Source organism: Centruroides sculpturatus, unplaced genomic scaffold (assembly GCF_000671375.1).
Source record: "Centruroides sculpturatus isolate CEXI.00-Female unplaced genomic scaffold, Cexi_2.0 scaffold2975, whole genome shotgun sequence".
NCBI classification, from domain to species: Eukaryota; Metazoa; Arthropoda; class Arachnida; order Scorpiones; family Buthidae; genus Centruroides; species Centruroides sculpturatus.
Window position 1 is genome coordinate 6733 of NW_019387115.1, and position 8110 is coordinate 14842.

General features: G+C 33.2%; 1 pseudogene; it reads left to right on the forward strand.

Annotated features, from left to right (window-relative positions):
- Positions 1-233: 233 nt before the first annotated feature.
- On the forward strand, positions 234-7522 carry LOC111616169 (annotated as a pseudogene).
- The last annotated feature ends 588 nt before the right edge of the window (positions 7523-8110 follow it).

The window sequence follows — 8110 nt, forward strand, 5'->3', positions numbered from 1 at the left end:
TTCAAAATTTATGTTCAAAATTTTCGCGTCTGTATGTCCCAGAAAGGGATATAGTGGTGGATGAGAGTTTGATGCTGTTCAAAGGACGTCTTTCGTGGAGACAATACATGCCTCTCAAACGGTCTCGTTTCGGTGTGAAATTTTACATGTTATGCGAGTCCGCATCTGGCTACTTATATAATTTCATAATTTATACCGGAAAAGATACAGTTTTCAATCAAAAATATAAAGATATGCCTATTACATCAAGAATTGTCTTATCATTAGCGGACTCGTTGTTAGGCAAGGGCTATTGTCTAACAACAGATAATTTTTATTCTTCCCCACATTTAGCTGATTATCTGGTTACGGTCCAAACGGATTTCTTTGGAACTGTGCGGACGACCAGACAACAGGTCCCGGCTGAGGTTAAAAATAAAAAATTGAAAAAGGGAGAAACAGTGGCGATGCAGAGAGGTAAAGTGATGATTATGAAGTGGCAAGACAAAAGAGCCGTCACTTTACTCTCTACGGTCCACAACCCAGCAATGGTAAGCAAAGAAACTCATGCCGGTAGAATAGTTATAAAGCCACAGGTTGTTGTCGACTATAACGACACAATGGGAGGTGTTGACGTTTTAGATCAGCATCTTTCGAGATTATCCAGTGGCGAGAAAAAGAGGGAAGAAATTTTACAAAAAAGTATTTTTTCATTTATCGGATATTTGTATGTATAATCCTTTTGTTTTATATAAAAAAATGGTGGCACTATGGAACATTTGGAATTTCGGGTTAATGTTATAGAAACAATTGTTCAAAAATATCACACCGAAACGAGGGTTACCAGATATGGTCAGCCGAGAACTTCAGGTCCGAGAATTCCAGGTCCACTTAGACTTACGGAAAGACATTTCCCGGTCCTTCTTCCGGCGACGGACAGAAAAAAAGCTCCCACTAGACGCTGTGTCGTATGCAAAACTAAGCATGACGGTGCAGGGAAAAAATAAGAAAAGAGACGAGGTACAATTGCAATGATTGCGATGTGCCTTTGTGTGCAGCACCCTGTTTCCAAATATACCACACAGTGGAAAAATTTTTTAAAAATTTACTCTTATTTTTAACAGAATTTCATGTAAAAATTTTACATCAATATTTCATCATTATGTTAAACTATTTTTTGATACCTTTCTTACTTTTAACTTTAAATAATATATAAATATATATTTTTATTAATAATTGTGTAATTTTAATTTTTATTCACTTATTTTATAGTATTTATTTATGCGTAAATGTATTACTTTATATCACATTATTATTTTTCAATGGTGTAAATAATATTGTATTTTATTATTGTAATCATTTAATATATGTTTTTAAATCAATAAATTTATTTTTATTTTATGTTTTGTCATGTTTTTGTTTTTAAATTATTTTTAAAGCTAACCGACGAATGGCATCTTTCCTGCGCGCTAACGAATCATGCAGGAAAGCCACCATTGCAGGCTGCAGGTAGCCCCTGTAAAGTTGGCTATCCAGAGGGAAAGCTGCCATTTAGGAACCAGTTTTTGCCAAATTTGAAAAATCGAAAAAACCACTTTTTTCAATTGAAATGAAGAATTTTTTTAAGAAATAAAAATGAGTGGGCTTTCAAAAAACGCCTTTTTTATTGCAATGGTCGTTAAGGGGATAAAATTTTAAAACTCAAGGATTTAGATGAAAAAAAAACGCTAGAAAATTATTGTACCAGTCTCCAGTCAATACTTTCGGTCGAAAATGAATCAGTTATAAATGCAAAGGATCTTCAAGAAAAATTGCGTGATATATCCCGAATGCTAGCATATTCTATGAAACCTTTGGATGTTTTAAATAATTTGTGCCAAAATACTGTTGTAGCTATGAGAATTTTATTAACACACCCCGTCTCTGTAGCTAATGAGGAAAGAATTTATCAAGTAAGTTTATGATAATTCTATTTATTCTGGAGAATATTGTGTAATTTTTAGCGTATAACAGAAAAATAAGACGGGTTTTTAGAATATTTTCTTTATTTGTAGAATGTCTGATAGTGACGATAGTTACATGGCGCTCTCTGAATGCGGATCAGAAAGTTATATACCAAGCATAGACGATTCTAGCAGTTCGGACGATTCAGGAACAGATGCCGCTAGAACGTGGTGTGATGCTGNCGATAGAGGGAGGGAGGTAGTACATCTTAATATGCTTTGCTACTTAGGAATAGTTGCCACATATCATTGATGACTGGACCTGTATTTAGGTTCATTCTGTGTATTTTATTAATTTCAATGTATTCATAAAATTCTCATTTGATAATATTTTTTTCTTTTTTAAGAATGACTCTATCGAATGAGATCTCGTGGCCAGTTTTGGGTTGCACTCATTGCAGCCAGTGGTTGCAATGAGTGCCGACTGCTGAGTTGGTGTAATTATACTTCACCGCTCTTATATGCTCTTTTATACGGGTTTTTAATACTCTCCTAGTTTCACCTATGTAATAGTACTTTGGATGACATGTTCTGTACTGTACAAGCGTAGCTGAAAACAAGATTATTATTTAATAAAACGTCAGTATTACTATTACTTTGTCCTTTGGTTTTTAAGAAATTTTTGATTTTATTGTTTAGTGTGGGTGCTAAAATGATGTTATATGGTATTAATATTCTTTGGATGTTTTCAAAAATAGTAGGGGTATAATCTAATTTTTTGTGTTTTTGGTTTGGGTTGACCCGATGAGTGGTTGCGTAGCTATTTGTTGATAATTCTGTTTGAGTAGTTATTTAATTGAAAGGTGAGATAAATTTGGTCTATTTCTATGTTTTGGTTAGTACGTGTTTCGATTTTGTTGACATACATATTGAATATGTTCTTTTTAATATACATGGGTGTGCTGGAGTGGTAATTTATTACTTTACTGACGTCACAAGGTTTTGTATATTTTTTAAAGGAAACTAAATTATCATCTCTTAGTGTGATGTCTAAAAAATTGAGTTTGCTGTTATTTTCATTTTCTATTTCGAAACGTATATTCTTTTGGATATTACTGGTGTGTTGAAGCAATGCCACCTAGATAATCAGGCCTGAGTGCTCATGGGATAACTGTTGTCCGCCATTACAGTAGTAGTCATATGCTGTTAAGTTAGGTTCTCGTGCTTACAATCGTAATTAAATTGAAATATTGGTAATTTGGTAGGTAATTTTCTTAGAATATTTGGGTTTGTTGTTTGTTTAATGTGCTACCGAAGAATTTTATAAATATTAGGGATTTGTAGGGATTTTATAAATATTAGGGATTGTGATAAGGTCGTGCAAAATGCCGTACAGGTGCTGTGTAACTGGTTGTAAAGGCAACTATCCCACTGGACCAAAAGTTCAAGTACTGTATTTTCATTTCCAGAGGAAGCTGAATTAGCAGAAAAATGGAAATTTGCCATTCCTAGAGTCAACTTAATTGTCAGCAAAACAACAAAGGTAAGTGAATAAGTGTTAAACATAAACTAAATTCATAGTGACTGAAATAACATAAAAATAACAACTGCTAATAATCATACGTTATGGAAAAGCTTTGAAGAGTAATTTTTGAATATTTAATTAATAGAAATATATTATCAATAACGATGTTTGTTTTCATAAAGTATATAGTGTTTTTTTAATGTTGAAAGTAAAATGAAAACTCCACTTATTTATACTTTAATCTCTACCATAAACAGGGTTGTTAATCTATCTCTAAACAAATTTATTATTAAATATATATGTTACTGTGAATGACCGATATCTGGTGAATGTCGAGATTTTCCGGTAAATGTCAACATTCACACAGTCGTTTCGTTTATGTACGAAATATTTGCTAAATATCATTATTTCTCATTTATACCGACAAATGTTGACATTTAGCATGCACTGATGGTGAATGTTGAATAAAAATATTTTTATTACGTTAAGACAAAAATGCAACTTTTTAATGTCAAAATAGGAGAAAACTTAAGTAATAGCAGCTGTAAATAAACTATTGAACCTAAAACGAACAGTACATTCTTAATCAGAAAAGAAAAATAATCCACAAAATTATACACACACACATATATAATGTGATTAACGGTATATAATCTTATTTATTGCAACAACTTAAACTGTTGTGGCACTTTGAATAGCACAAGAGTCCCTTGCTTTTACAACTGCATTTATTCGTGGAACACTTCTTTTCGCAATGACAGCGTGTATTAGCCTTGCCCTCCACTTTTCGAATTAGCTGCAGCTACTTCTCTCAGCGATATTTCTTGAGAAGAAATCTCATCTATAGAAAGTAACTTTTCTTTACAAATTACGAACTGATTACGGATATAGAGCTGCTTGAGGGTACCATTTTTGTTTGCTAATTTATAAAAGTCGTAGTCTTATATTCCAGCAACAACCGCCAACACATTTCGGGCATCTGTACGGCCACGGTTGGCATCAGGGACTTGTATTCTTAAGCCTGGTACTCACATGCGGCAGCGGACGACGGAAATGGTTGCCGTTCCGTTGTCTTTCCGTGTCGCGTATGCTCACATGCGAAAATTACCGTACAATTGAAACGCGCCATCTGCCAGCCGTAAATATAAACAAGCTACTACAGTAGGTAGGTCACGTGCCAGTCGAAAATAGTCGAAAAAAATGGAGTCTTCCGGAATCGCTTTGTTATATCAATTAAACTTTTTAAGTTTGCCTTCGATCTTATCGCAAATAAAAAACCTCAAAAACGAATAATTTGAATAGGAAAAATATTCTAAATCGTCGAAAGTTAGGAATATCGAATACTTTTGTCTCCGAATTACGCTTACTCCATTCCCAATACTTTACGCAGTAAGTCTATTTGACATTAATATTTAAATCGGATAGTAATATATAGCGTATAAGTGAAATATATTAGCGTATTAGTGTACAAATAAAGCTTTTTAGCTTGCCGACCGCCATAGTTCGAATGCTATCGTCCCACGTGATCTTTATGACGACATTGCTAAACGGTCTTCCTATTAGTCTAATTTTTACCGTAATTTTCCGTCGCGGCAAAAGTTGAAAATTTTCAACTTTGTACTGTATTCTGTCGGCTTCGACGGCAAAAGTGATGTCATTTTGCCGTTCCGTCGACGGTTTCTGTCGTTCGTTGCCGCATGTGTGTACCAGGCTTTACAGTATTACCAATTTGAGCAGAAGGAAACGGCGAAAAATTTGGCGACAGACTGTCGCCTCTCTGTCGACATCGGCTTCTCGGGTGTCGTTTCGACCGCCACCAAAGCTTATCTGTGCTTGTCGACATACACTGGCGATTGTTCGAATGTATAATAATATAACCAAATATTCGGTCTTTTACCGACGTATTTTGTATGTGTCGACATTCACGGGAGAATATCGACATTCTCTAATTTCGGTCTTTCACAGTAACATATATAGGCTATATACAGTCTACTTCATTTTATAATCAATCAAAGTTATTTTATATGATTTATTCCTTTACATTTTTTGCTGATTTTTTGGCATTTTCAAGTAGGAAAACATAATGTATACGTTTTTAAGTAACAATTATTTTCAAGATTTTTTTAATGTATGCATCTTGAATTTACCTTGAATACTGCTAGAGAAGTTATGAGGCACTAAGAATATGAGAAGACAATATGATTGTTTTTTTACACTTTCAACAGATAGTTCAAGAAATAAAGGATGCCGTCGTACTCTGGTATGACCATCTTTACTATCAACAGCAGTTTCATCTATTTTTCCAAACTGGCCAAAATACTTGAGCAAATTAACAGCTTACAGAGAGAATCCTCAAGTAAAGAGGCAAAAGTTGGAAGAAAAAAACCTCCTGAAAGCTTTACAAGACAATTTGAAAGAAAGAAAAAAATTACGTGGAAGCTAGAAAGTTATTAAGTGATTTACAACAGAAATTATCAATGTTGAATCTTTCCAATTTCTGGAATGTTATTACCAGTCTCAATTCAATAATGTTCTTGAATATTGACCAAAAATATGCTCCAGTAATAACATATTCTGTTGTTGTCAATAACATCTTGATTTATTGGTGTTTTTTTTTTATATAACCATCGTATAAGAGGTTTGAGCAAGGACAGTAAATTTGTAACTAAGATATCAAATGTAACTGAACTTGTTGATTTATTGGAATTAATTGAAAAGACGGTCACACAAATTAAAAATCCAGAGAATGTTGAAGTGATTTTAAATTTTGTAGTAAATGTTCTAAAGTCTTTAGATCTATCTGAATTTGAGAAAAGGAAGAATGTCAACTTCATCATTGAACAAATGTCATTTGTATTTTCTAAGAAAATTGTATACAGTCCTTCATTTATGATATTCTCATGTTTGCTGCATTCTATTTTACCATGTGCTTACAAATTTATCAGACAGGCTGGATTTTCTATCAGTCCTCATCCATGTACAATCAGAAAAGTTTCTTCTAATTTATATTTGGGACTCCAAAAACAGACAACTTTTTATCATATGTGAACAGAAAATATACATTTTTACAACATCATGAGTATTATGTTTATCTATTGATAGATGAAATACACTTGAAAGAGTATTTTGATCACAAAAATGGAAATTTGGTTGGCATGTCAAACAATGATACATTGATTACTGCAAATGCAGCTGAAGTGTTCATGATAGCTTGTATATTAAGTAATTTCAAAGATGTTGCTCACATTTTAGGAGTCAATAAAGTAACGGGTAATTCTTTGCATCAGTTGATCAGAAAAATTATTCTAGGACTGGAAGAAATAGGATTTAAAGTTGTTTCTGTGATTTCAGATAATAATGCTATTAATAGAAAAGCCATGTCTGTATTTGCTGATCCTCCAGATGATACTTTTATGTATATTATATAAACACCCTAAAGATATGACTAGAACTATATTTTGTTATTGATCCAGTGCATATAATGAAATGTGTATGGCATAACTGGTTGAAGCAAAGAGAACAGACCTCCATGGTTTATCCGACATTTGAGGGAGATGATAATGTCGTTCATTATGCTTATTTTGATACTTTATTAAAAATGCATGATCTCGAACATGATAAATTGGCAAAGTATGGCCATGGTCTTTCATTAAAGGCTTTGAATCTCGATGCTTTTGAAAAACAAAATGTGAAACTGGTATTGCAAATTTTCAATGATCTCACTTCAGCGTCTCTTCTAACTCTAGGCCCTAATCATTTGCTTCCTCAATATAGAGAAACAGCTGTTTACATCAACATCTTTGTAAAATGGTGGGAAATTGTTGATGTTAAAACACCTGGCAAAGGAAATAGATTAAATGATTTCATGTGTCCCATAACAGATTATGTAGCCGACATCAAAATTGTATATCTTAAACTTAAAGAAACGTTACAATGGCTAGAAAAATGGAAGAAAATGAATATAAGTTATCCGAAAGGCTCATTGACGAAAGAAACCCATTTGGCTCTAACACAAACTACAGAAGCACTTATACATTTGTCCAAATATTGTTTAACGTCAAGCGTGACGCAATTGGTATGCCCATTGACCAGTTACCAGTTAACTCGTCAAGTTTTCAAAATTTTATTCTGCCTATGGATGAGGTAACTCAGGCAAAGCTTATTTTACATTCTATTTGATGTTGTTTATGACATCAGAATGTTTTGAAATCATACACCTAATAAAAGTTTATATTTTGGACAATTTTTGCGTTTCCCGCCTATTGAAAGAGTATACATGATCGAAAATTTTGTGATATATTTCAACGTTTACAGTAACTGATGCACACCTGTCTAGAAATCTGTCTTCCCCTGCGATTTGTATGAGAACATCCCGCGAATGGCTATCAACAGCTGTTCTCAAGGATATTAAGCTAAGTACACCGAACTGCAGCGCGTATCACGTGATCCGTCGCGACTTTTTCTTATGTGAAAGATAATTCGTTTCTACATAATACATAATAAAGAAAATTAAGTTTTATGCTAAAATTTTTTAGAAATGTATTTCATAAATTGGTGTATTAAACGTTTTTTTAATTTTTTTGTAGGAGTTTTTCCTGTAAAGCACAAAAAACAAAATGTTAGGTTAATGAGGTTAAGCTTAGCATGTAATACAAGTAATAAC